Source organism: Bidens hawaiensis, unplaced genomic scaffold, assembly GCF_021521415.1.
Source record: "Bidens hawaiensis isolate Kalapana, Puna unplaced genomic scaffold, B.hawaiensis_p1.1 tig00064143_1, whole genome shotgun sequence".
Taxonomy (NCBI): domain Eukaryota; kingdom Viridiplantae; phylum Streptophyta; class Magnoliopsida; order Asterales; family Asteraceae; genus Bidens; species Bidens hawaiensis.
The window spans coordinates 50,173-61,909 of record NW_027501475.1 but is presented as its reverse complement, the minus strand read 5'-3'; positions in this window follow the sequence as shown (position 1 = coordinate 61,909).

Sequence of the window (11,737 nt, the reverse complement as noted above, 5' to 3'; positions counted from 1 at the left end):
AGATCGAATCACTGTAAAAAAAAGTTGAGGAGAATCCGAAGTGATAATGGTACTGAATTCAAAAACACTATATTGGATTTCTTTTGTATTCAAAAGGGAATTCACCAAGAATATAGTGCAACTTATGTACCTCAACAAAACGGTGTTGCTGAAAGGAAAAATAGAACTCTGATTGAAGCTGCACGCACAATGCTCGCTGATTCGAAGCTTCATGACCAATTCTGGAATGAGGCAGTGAATACAGCTTGTTATACGCTTAATCGAGTTCTAACTGTGAAACGACTCAAGAAAACAAGCTACGAGATCTTAAATAATAGAAAACCTAATTTACAGTACCTGGAACGATTTAGGTGTCCGTGTACTATGTTGAAGAAGGAGTCGGGTAAATTCGAAGAAAAAGCTATCGAAGGTTATTTCTTGGGATTTGCATCTCCAAAGAAAAGGGTTTTTTAATTTCACATCTGGTTGTGTTGAAGAATGGTACCATGTGGACTGTCAAAAGTACACAACTCCTCCTCAAGGGAAAGGTCCAGACTGGATGTTTGACTACGATAGTTTATTTAATTCATTCACTCCTTCGACTAAACACATCGATGAAGATCTGGTTCGAGCATACTTTGAAGATCATTTGACTACTCCAAGATTTTTAAGTTCTAATGAAGTTGAAGCTCAACCAGATGCTCCAACAGAAGAATCTCAAGTCGTTTCTCCAGTTGCTATTGATAATGTTTCTACTTCTTCTGATGATGATCAAGCTGAAACTCAAGTTGTTGACCTTGACAGTGATAATGTTTCATCTTCCGAGTTGGGTGAACATTACACTAACTTATTTGATAATGTTGTTTTTCCTGAGAATCCCACTCTTCGGATTCATGGATATCATCCACAGGAAAACATCATTGGAGAACTTGATGTGGGCGTTCGTACACGTTATCAAGTTGCTTCGTCAAGTGATTATAACATATTGTGTGCTTACACGAACTTACATTCTTCGGGAATTATGAATCTTGCTAAATTCTATTGCTTTCTATCTCAAGTTGAGCCAACGACAGCTCGTAAGGCACTTGAAGATCCTTCTTGGGTAGAAGCTATGCAAGAAGAATTACAGCAATTTGCACGTTTGGGTGTTTGGGACTTAATAGACAAACCTACTAGATTCAAGAAAGCCATTCCGACTAAATGGGTATTTAAGTGTAAAAATGACGATCGAGGGGTGATTGTCAGAAACAAAGCACGTCTAGTGGTGCAAGGTTTTCATCAGCAAGAGGGTATTGATTACACAGAGGTATATGCTCCAGTTGCAAGATTAGAGTCGATTCGAATCTTCCTGGCTTATGCAGCTTATAAGAATATCAAGGTCTATCAAATGGATGTTAAAAGTGCTTTCTCAATGGTGAATTACACGAGGAAGTGTTTGTCCAACAACCACCTGGTTTTGAAGATCCTGATTATCCGGGACCGTGTTTACCAATTAAACAAGGCCCTGTATGGTCTACATCAAGCCCCGAGAGCTTGGTATGGCACGCTCTCCGACCATCTGACAGATAATGGCTTCAAACGAGGAACTGTTGACTGGACTTTATTTCATAAAACTGTTGGTGACGATCTTCTTCTAGTCCAGATTTATGTCGACGATATTATTTTTGGGTCTACAAACGACACATCGTGTAAGGAGTTTCGAGAAGTCCATGCAAACAAAGTTCGAGATGAGCTCGATGTGAGAGATGAATTTCTTTTTAGGGTTGCAGGTTCACCAGTCTGCTCACGGAATTTTTATTCACCAGACTAAGTATGTGAATGACGTCTTGAGCCGATTCAAGATTTCTGCCGGAAAAATCCCTTCTACTCCTCTTCCAGTAGGGCACATTTATCACCGATGAATTGGAGGATTCCATTGATCCTACCCTCTATCGTGCCATAATTGGTTCTTTAATGTATTTAACGGCTTCTCGCCCTGATATTATGTTTCCTGTTTGTCTTTGTGTTAGGTATCAAGCAAGTCCACGAGTGACTCACCTAGCTGCAGTCAAGAGAATTCTTCAGTATTTGAGGGGAAATCCAGACATCGGGTTGTGGTACCCCAAGGATGATACTTTCGATCTTACTGCCTACTCAGACTCAGATTATGGAGGATGCAAGATCAATTTCAAATCAACGACTGCAGGATGTCAATTTTTAGGAAACCGGCTTGTTTCCTGGGCAGTGTAAGAAGCAAACAACGGTCTCCACTTCAACAGCCGAAGCTGAGTATGTTCCAGCCTTGAGTTGCTGTTCCCAGGTTTTATGGATACAACAACATCTTCGCGACTACGGTTTGAAGTTTCTTACTACACCTATTTTGATTGATATTCTGCTGCTATTAGTATCACCAAGAATCCTGTACAACATTCTAAAATGAAACATATCGAAATTCGATATCATTTTATATGGGATTGCAATGAAAAGAAATTAATTGATCTTGAGAAAGTACACACTGATTTTCAGAAAGCCGATCTGTTTACTAAAGCTTTTGACAAAACGCGTTTTAAATTTTTTCTTGATTTAAACGGATTGAAGACCTTCGTTGATATCCTTAAACAAGGATGACTATCTTTATTTTCTGTCATATTTTTCTTTTAAAATTTATTTTGGTTTTAGGGGGTGAAAATCTTGAAAAAAAGTGTGTTTTTCGTTTGTATAGATAAAAACCAAAAACATTTTAAATTTTGATAAACCAAAAAAAAGAATGTGATTTATGTTTTGTACAGAAAAATCCGAAAATCCAAAAAGATTGTGAAGTTTATTTTGTTTATAAGAAAATTGAAAAAGACAAAAATATTATGTTTTTAAAGTTTGTATAGAGAAAAACCAAAAAGATTTTTGCAGGCATTTTTAGATTATTTTATCGCTGAAAATAATGTCGGTTATTTAAGTTTGTGAAGCATGCTTGCATGTCTTGATCCTATTATTCACTTGTGAATTGATGGTTAGCCATTTATTTATAAATTTAAGTTAACTGGGGCGATTAAATTTATCTTTTCTTTATTTTATGCTCCTCAAAATTTTGAGTTTTTGAAGCAAAAAGAAAACATGATAGTACATTGATTATCTTGACTCCAAATCCAGCAAAAAGTAAGCTTAAAAGACTGTGTGCTTAATTGCATTAGTGCATTGGTAGGTCTTAAAACAACCCAGTAGAGTAAAGTATGTGATATAAAAATAAAGAAATGCCAAATTGAAAGAGGTGTTAGTCTCTAGCAAAAGTCTCGGTGAGGATGGCAGAAATGTAATAACCAGTCATACTCAAGCCTTATATTTGTTGATCACCCAAAAATAAAGTACAGCAAATAACAAGCGTTAGGGTTCTGGATACTATGAGTCTTTATGCGGCTTAATCATCTGGGTGTTCATAAGCATGAATATTTCACTCGCTTTCAAGAAGCAAACCCAAAGTCATTAAACTTGATCACCGCTGTACTTCGTACAATTTAAATTACTGACTTGATCAAAATCCGCTGTTAGTCATACAATTGTTCCTCCCTTGCGTGCGTCTTAATACCAATAAGAAACGGACCCCAGGGGATACAATGTATGTAAGCCGACAGATGGACTCGTGCATACTCACTCATAGTAAAGGAAACTTGATGCATTGCTCAAAATTTCAAAATTGGTATCAAAATTTTGATAAAAAATATAATGGTTTAAGTCAAGTTGGGGTGATTTGGCAAAAATCAAATTAAGCTTGAACCGAGATTAGAGGCTGATAGTTTCTGATATTCTGTGTTTTAATTGAACAATTTAATCATATCACAAAAATACTTGAATGTGTGTTATTAGATTTATGTGGACAACAATACCAATGACCGACTTATCGTCAGTCATAATATCGCTGAAATATAAAACTGTGATGGAAGGGCAATTTGGTCAATATGATTCTCTGCTCAAACTCAACAAAAATACAAAAATATGTACTGTTTTTGATAAATCATTAAAAAAAACACAAAAAGATTGTCTATTTTTAATTGTTCGGATATTCTTTTGTAAATACATTCTTTATTTTTTATAAAATACCAAAAATATTTGTGTTTTTAAGTTATGTTCCGGAAAACTGAAACGTTTTTAAGGTATTTGGTTGTCAGGATAAAAGGTTTCTCGATAACTTAATTTTATTTATTTTATTTAATTATTTAATTCATTTATTTATTTAATTTAAAATTAAATAAAAGATTTTAATTCGTTATTTATGGATAACGAACTAGGTGGTTCTTTAGCGAACTAGCTTCTGGTTCGTTAACCTAATTCGCTTCCGCACTCTGTAACGAATCATCCCTTCGTTATGCATATTTAACGAATCATGACACGAATCATGTCTTGATTCGCTACCTTTAATTTAACGAATCAAGTAGCGATTCGCCAACATAAGGTAACGAATTGAGTTAGTGAATGGGCTAATTCGCTACCTTTAATTTAAACGAATCGCCTGATTTATACAAGCTGTACCTCGTGTTGCCTACACTGTTATATAAGACAAGAAAACGAACAGTCTTCCACTGTTCGCCTTCTTCCTTCATCTTTAAGAAACCCTGTTCAAATTTTCTCTGAAATCTCGACTTTCTTGTTTGGATATTTCAAGGATATATTTGAGATTCTAAGGTATAGCCGATCATAGCGATATAATTTTCGTCAAAAATGGCTACGAGTTGATAGTTAAATTATGAAATTTTAAGAGTTTAAGGGTTTTCGAAGTTTTGAAATCCATTTGTGTATAATTTATGTTAATAACTATATGATTTTGATGTCATTGTGATCGGAATCATATTCTGATACCCTTGGTGGGCTTTAATCATGATTTGATTGTTGTTTGCCGGGTTAACTATAGTTTTGTGTTATTGGTGTTTACAGTAGGTTCGTCTAACCTATGTACTTAGAGATTTTGAGTCTTAATCTCATTCATCTTCAATTACGAACGTAATTCCGAGTACACCGAGCTCATTATTGCGATGATTCGACGATAGTTATGGCCTAATGGTCCCCGGGTTCATATTGTTGACTATCTATGTTCATCCTAATTTTGACTTTGACTTTGTGAAGTCAAAGAACAAGTCTTAATTATGACCATTCGTTAGTCTTAGCGAATTGGAACTGTTTCGTGTCCAATTCGTTAATATTTTACACGAACTAGCTAAGTGAATAAGATGTTACACGAATCATATATGGATTCGCTTAAAATATAACGAACTAGAGTTTAGTTCGTCAAAATTAAATAGTAATTCGCTATGTTCAGTTCGTTAAGGTATTTACTTGATAGCGAATCGCCTGATTCGTTATCTTATTGTAACGAATCAGTGTGATTCTCAACGAATGACATTTATTAAATAAATTAATTTTAATATTCATTTAATTTAATTAAAGGATTTAAATCGTCTATTACGCGTAACTAGATTAATTACACATATCTTTTGATTATATATTTTGATATCTATTCTCATATTCGGTTTTATTTATACAGTAATACATGGCTGATCAAGAACAACAAAATCAACCACCACAAGAACAACCTCCACAAGGACAACCTCCACAAGGACAACCACAACAACACGATCAACAAGTTGAAGTGATCTTATTGTCGTTTGATAAAAAGCACAACATTTGTGCTTATGTTGATTAAGATGTGACTGATTTGGAAACGTTTGGAGCTATGTTGACTTTCTTACGACGTTCAAAGATATACTATGCCATCACTGCTAAACCTAAAGTGTATCTTAGTATAATCAGGCAATTTTGGAATCCGGCGGAATATGTTGAGGCAGATAAATGGGTTCGAGCTACGATCAATCAGATTCCAATTACGATTGATATTGAGGTCATTCGTCGGGTACTTCAATTTGACGATAATGATGATAACCCGAGTGAATTTGACAGGACATTGGTTAGAGGTTTATTCACACGCTTGAACTATGGTGGTGATATTCGTAAATCTATGCTGAACAAGAATGGGTTGTGTCCACCATACAAGTATCAGTTGCATGTTCTACTTCATTGTATGAGTGGACGTCGCGGTGGGTTTGATGAGTGTCGCCTAAGTTTGCAGTCGGCGTTTGTTGCCATAATCTTGAACAAGCTCTTCAACTACTCAGAACTCATCTTTGATCATCTGAAAGAGCAGGTTCAGCAAACTCTACAGTCAAAGAAGTTCTTGATATATCCTCGCTTTTTACAGCTAATTATTCAGGATTTGATTCCGAATTTGGTGATTGATCGAACGTTGGTGAACGATGTTCTTGATATGGAACATATGAAAGCTGAAACGGTACATCGTATGTTAATTTATAGAAAGGAAAAGCCACAGGACAAATGGATGATTGGTCATATAATCAATCTGGATTATGTATGTCCTCCTAATGAGCGTTGGATCCACGATGATTCGGATTCCGAGCGTGAAGGGGGAGAAGGTGGGAACAATGATGGTGGAGATGATGATGGTAATAATGATGGGAATGATGGTGCTGGTGGAGCTGGTGAACGAGCTCTTAAAGAACAATAAGATGCAGTCGATGCTGCTCTAGCAGCCACCATGAAAGCTTAGCTGGAAAGAAAAAGAAAGGGTAAAGCTGTAGCTACTTGTGAACCATCAAAGAAGCCCCGTGTGTCTGCTGGGGCTGGGGTAATCATTGGAACCCCACCACCACGTCAATCAACTCCTCAAAGCTCGGCGGTGCCGCTAACTACTAGCACTCCGATGCTTACTTTAACGACGACGTTGGTGTCACACGAGAGGCTCGGTCCTATTCCTCAAATGGCGTTAACCGAGATACCGAGACCTCCTGCTGCATTGTCTACAGTATCTTCTACTACATCAATGAGACCTCCTCCTCCGTCAACAACTACTCTTCCTCCACCTCTGCCTAGTGATGTCTCATTCATGAGAATTACTCGGCCTCAAGGACCTGTTCATCCATCCGTATACAACTTGCCACCAGGTCGTCAAACTGAAATGCTGCTAAATCTGCTACATTTATATGAAAATCAAATGGCAGCTGACCGTCAAACTCAAGAACGACTCATGGAGAATCAACGACGAATGATGAGTTATATTTCTTTTTGTCAGAAGGAGACTAAGTCGTTGCGTACGATTGTTGAGTCTCAGGGGAGTGAAATTAAAGGAACAAGAAGAGTTGATTTTACAATTAACTTGTAAAGAAGATGCCCTCAAGAAACTCAAGAATGACGATGATGATCCATACGAGTCTGATGCAGGAGGTGAGCCTAAAAAATCGCATGGTTCATCCTCTGGTGCAGGTGTTAGTGGCGGTGATGATTCAAGCAAGCAGATAATTATTTATCAAGATCCAACAGCTGTCAAGCCAATTGAAATGATTGCAGCTAACATAGTGATATTTGTTGATGGATCAGGGGTGGTTCGTAGTGTGGTAAACAGAGATGAGATAGAGGTTGGTGAGTTTGTGGTTAGATCCTTGACACGGGAGCAGATTTCGATTCTGCTTGGGCTGAGTGACGATCAGTTGACTGCTTTAGAGACTGAGCCCGATGTCGAAGTGATAACTGAGGAAGATTTGGAAGTTGATCCGTTATTTATGAATACGGATTTTGTTTATGAGGATGAAGAGATTGAGATGGAGGATGTGACAGTTGAAGAGTACCCGGACTTGTATCAACACGCAAACGTTGATCAAGGTGTTCCGGTATTTCATGAAGAAGTAATTAAAGAGACTGAGGATGAATTGGAAAAGGTTATGCAGCGAACAGTACCCTCACTCAACGAAGTGACTGATGAGGACGTAGAAATATGGTTCAAACGTCATAAAGTGGGTAAAATTATCAGTGCTTATCGTTATGTAGATCAAGAAAGAAAAGATACTGCTGCTGCATGGGTTGAGGCTAATCAGGTGACTACCTTCAATACTGTTTCAAAGGTACACGGTGATATTGTTTCATGGGCTTATGATTCTGACCTTAAAGTATGTATAGTCAAGTGGGAAAAGGGTGTCCAGTATTACGAGAGGATAATGGATGTTTTAACTCTACCGCGTTGGGATGTACGTACCCTCGCGAGACGTCCATTTATCAATCGTGGGGGTTACCGAACAGCTGAGTGGTTTCATCAACACTTACTGTTCGAGGTCAATCATGGTTTCAAATTCTTCAAGCCCCAGGTCCCAAGACGTAAGCGCATTGACGAGATTGATCCAAGGACCGGCTGGAAGAAACTTGTCTTGAAAGTGAAGCCGCCAAAGACGATGAAAAAGGTTCATGTGAAGACAATACCTCAAGATATTTATCTGTCTTTCAACCGTTGGTACTATGACTATCGTACTGGCGAGGTCGTTATTGTTCGTGGTCGAGGACTGCAGACCGAGCTCATCAAGATAATCGACCCGATTTGGTTGGTTAATTTATCAGAGACAGACAATGATGTGCTACATAGGAAGCAAATTTTGATCGAGCGCCAAGAAAATTACGACCTGGCTATGCAATTCCAACGAGTCGTTCGTGTGTGTCATAAACATGGAATTCATAGTTGCATAGACTGGCAGTCCAAGCGCTTCAAACAAGTTAAAGACAAAGAGCTCAAGACGAGGGGGTGTCTGTTAGTGCACGGTTTTGCGTCTAGAGTCTTTGTATTTATCGTTAATGTTTTATTTATTAATTACTGTAATATTTAATGTTTATTATTAACTAGTTCGTTAAGGTTAAGTCTAGATCGCTAGGGATGTTAGCGAACTAAGACATTATAATGTATTCCCTCCTGAATCGTTAGGGGATGTTAACGAATCAGGGGGTGGTTCGTTATGTTAATTTATGTAACGAAAGGGAAGCTGGTTCGCTAGGGGATGTTAGCGAACCAGGTCACCTTCTATATATAGTGAACTACTGTTCACTTTAATTAAAAGAGTTGAGAAAAAGAGTTTTTGAGTAATTTCTCTATCTCAAGCCTCACCTTAACATTATTCATCTAATATATTGATAATATATACACATACATAACACTGAATCAAGGTTAATTATGAGCTAGATCTTTAATAGTATTAATCGGATATTCACAGATCTGAGATCTATTAATTATTATTGATTGTTAATCCGGGAACCAACAATGATTAAAAGTTTGATAAAAATGGGAATAACATAAAAGTGAGTAGTTATAAAGGTATAGAAACATCTAAAGGAATCATAAATGATTTTGTTGAAAAAGACAATGTTAAAAAATATGAAGATTAGATTCGTTTGAAAAGAGAATAAGAACCTTCAATTTAAAAGTGAAATTTTGGATTATTAGAAACTTATAAAATAAATTAAAATCTGGACTTTTAGAATGTTTAAACATAATCATATATATACATAAGTAACAAGTTTAACTAGTAACATTGCTAAAGAATTTAAAACACGAACAAGAAACCGAAAAACTCGATTAAGGTATCTTATGAACATATATAGTCAAAACTTCAATTTATGGTACGATATATGTTATTATATGTGTGTTTAGTTCATAGGATGATTAGTATAGACTTGTGTAATTTATTTGACTCGTCGGTAACTTAAACGGTCGAAAAATCGGCTTTTTAAGCAAAACTGACACAACTATTAGGGACTGTTTCAGAACAGCCCCTAAAGTGTTAGAACACTCATGTATAACATAATTTAACACATGATAAATGACAAGATGATAAAACTTGGTCCTAAACGATTCGTGTCGAGAAAACCGACACGAAAACGTTAAAAAGTTGCTATTTTAAGAAAATATTAACAAAAATGAAATTATTATATTTTCACAAGTTAGCTTGTAAAACTTGACTAATATCTATGAAACAAGTATTTTCCATAATTTATAGTTATATTTTAAACGAAAAACCGAAACAATGCATTTTAAGCATAAAACCGACAAAACCGACAAGTTTTGTGAAAAATAGAAGATTAATATTTTCTTAAAAATTTCCAGCAACTGAAAATTAAAATATTTTAATATATTAATTTAATTAATTAAATAATAGTTAATGGAAAACCGAATTATGTGTACTCGCTTATGTGCTTATGTGCTAGAGTAGGATTAATAAAGTAAAAAGAGTTTTGTATAAAAACTAAAATCAAGTTTTTTATTAACAAAATGTGTTCTAATATAAGACACGGGATTTTGGAAAAGCTACAAGACAGTGAGTTTCTCTATCAAACCCCCTCAATTTTTAACTGGAAATGTTTCAAAACGATATTTAATTTGTGTTTTGGGCAAAAGCATATTCTTTATTACATATTGTTTTCATTGTTGTTTTATAAAGGCATTTTATTTTACAAATTGGTGTATAATGCGGGATGAGTCTAGTTGGCTAAATAACAGTTAACCCTAGAAAGGGGCACAGAAACATTAGTAGATCTATTGGGGTGACGCCCCCCCCCCCCCCCACTTCCAATCGCATTGGGTTAAAAGTGTGAATATTTTAAGTATTGTATGTATCGGGTTATCAACTATGATAGTCATACGTAATGTTGTATTCTTTGCTTGTCTACAACAGCTTAATTTGTTTAAGAAATGAAATGCCTATTATTTTGTGAGGTAATGACGGTAGATCATTACACACGGATTTGTGATATAATGGCATTAGACCATTATACACGGGATATTTTGGATATAATTCGGGGTGTAGTGACGATTACACACGAATTGATATCGGATTTGATTATTTGGATTATGTTTTCGATTCATATATATATATATATATATATATAGACTATTTTTGATATAAAGAGAAACACACCAACACGTTGTGTTGATCGATATTTTAATATGCTTTTCAGGTAAGTGAAGATTTCGAGGTGGCATGGAAAGGAGGGCACGTGGTGTTTGAACATGTTGGTGCATAGATGTCAGTAGTTCATATGTATAAAGTCTGTAATCGAGTCTGTAATATTGTTTATGTAATTGTTTGTGTAACAGCGAAGTTGTTGACAAGTTCGCTTAGGCGAACTTGTTAACCAAGCGAAGTTGTTGACAAGTTCGCCTAGGCGAACTTGTTCAACGAGCGAAGTTATTGACAACTTCGCCTGAGGCGAAGTTGTCGTGTATTTAAGTAACCTACGGGTTACTGTTTAGAGTTCGGTTTTTTGATAGTTTGTTTCAGAGTTCGTGATAGTTGTGATCATTTCACGTGTCAAGTGTCTGTAATAGACGTGGTTCGAGTTATAATATAACGTGGTTTCGTTTGTATCGTGTGTTCGTGTTTTACGTATTCTACGCTCGTAACTACCCACGCAGGGATTCCGCACCTGCGTAGATAGCGATATCCCGTGTACGATCCGTCCGGGAACCTACAATTGGTATCAGAGCATCGGCTCGATTGTGAGGTTCGGGATTTCACGCGGGTGTAGAAAACGTCTCGTTTGACCTATTCGCGGGACACGTTTTCGTTGGGATTGTGTTATACTCACCTTATACAGTCATATTCAAGCCGTTACACCGACCGGAAACTGCTAAATCGTCGAAAACAGATCTGAATATTTTTAGTGTTCTTCGGGCGAAGTTGTTGTTCTTCAGGCGAAGTTGCCGTCACTGGAAGTAGGGTTTCGGCGAAGATATAAGGTTAAGCGAAGTTATCCACAACTTCGCCTACCTCATAAGTTCGCCTAAGCGAAGTTATTCTCAACTTCGCTTACCTCCTAAGTTCGCTTACCTTAAGCGAAGTTATTCTCAACTTCGCCAAGTCACGCGAATTTAAGAATTTTCCAGCGAAGTTAACACTTAAGCGAAGTT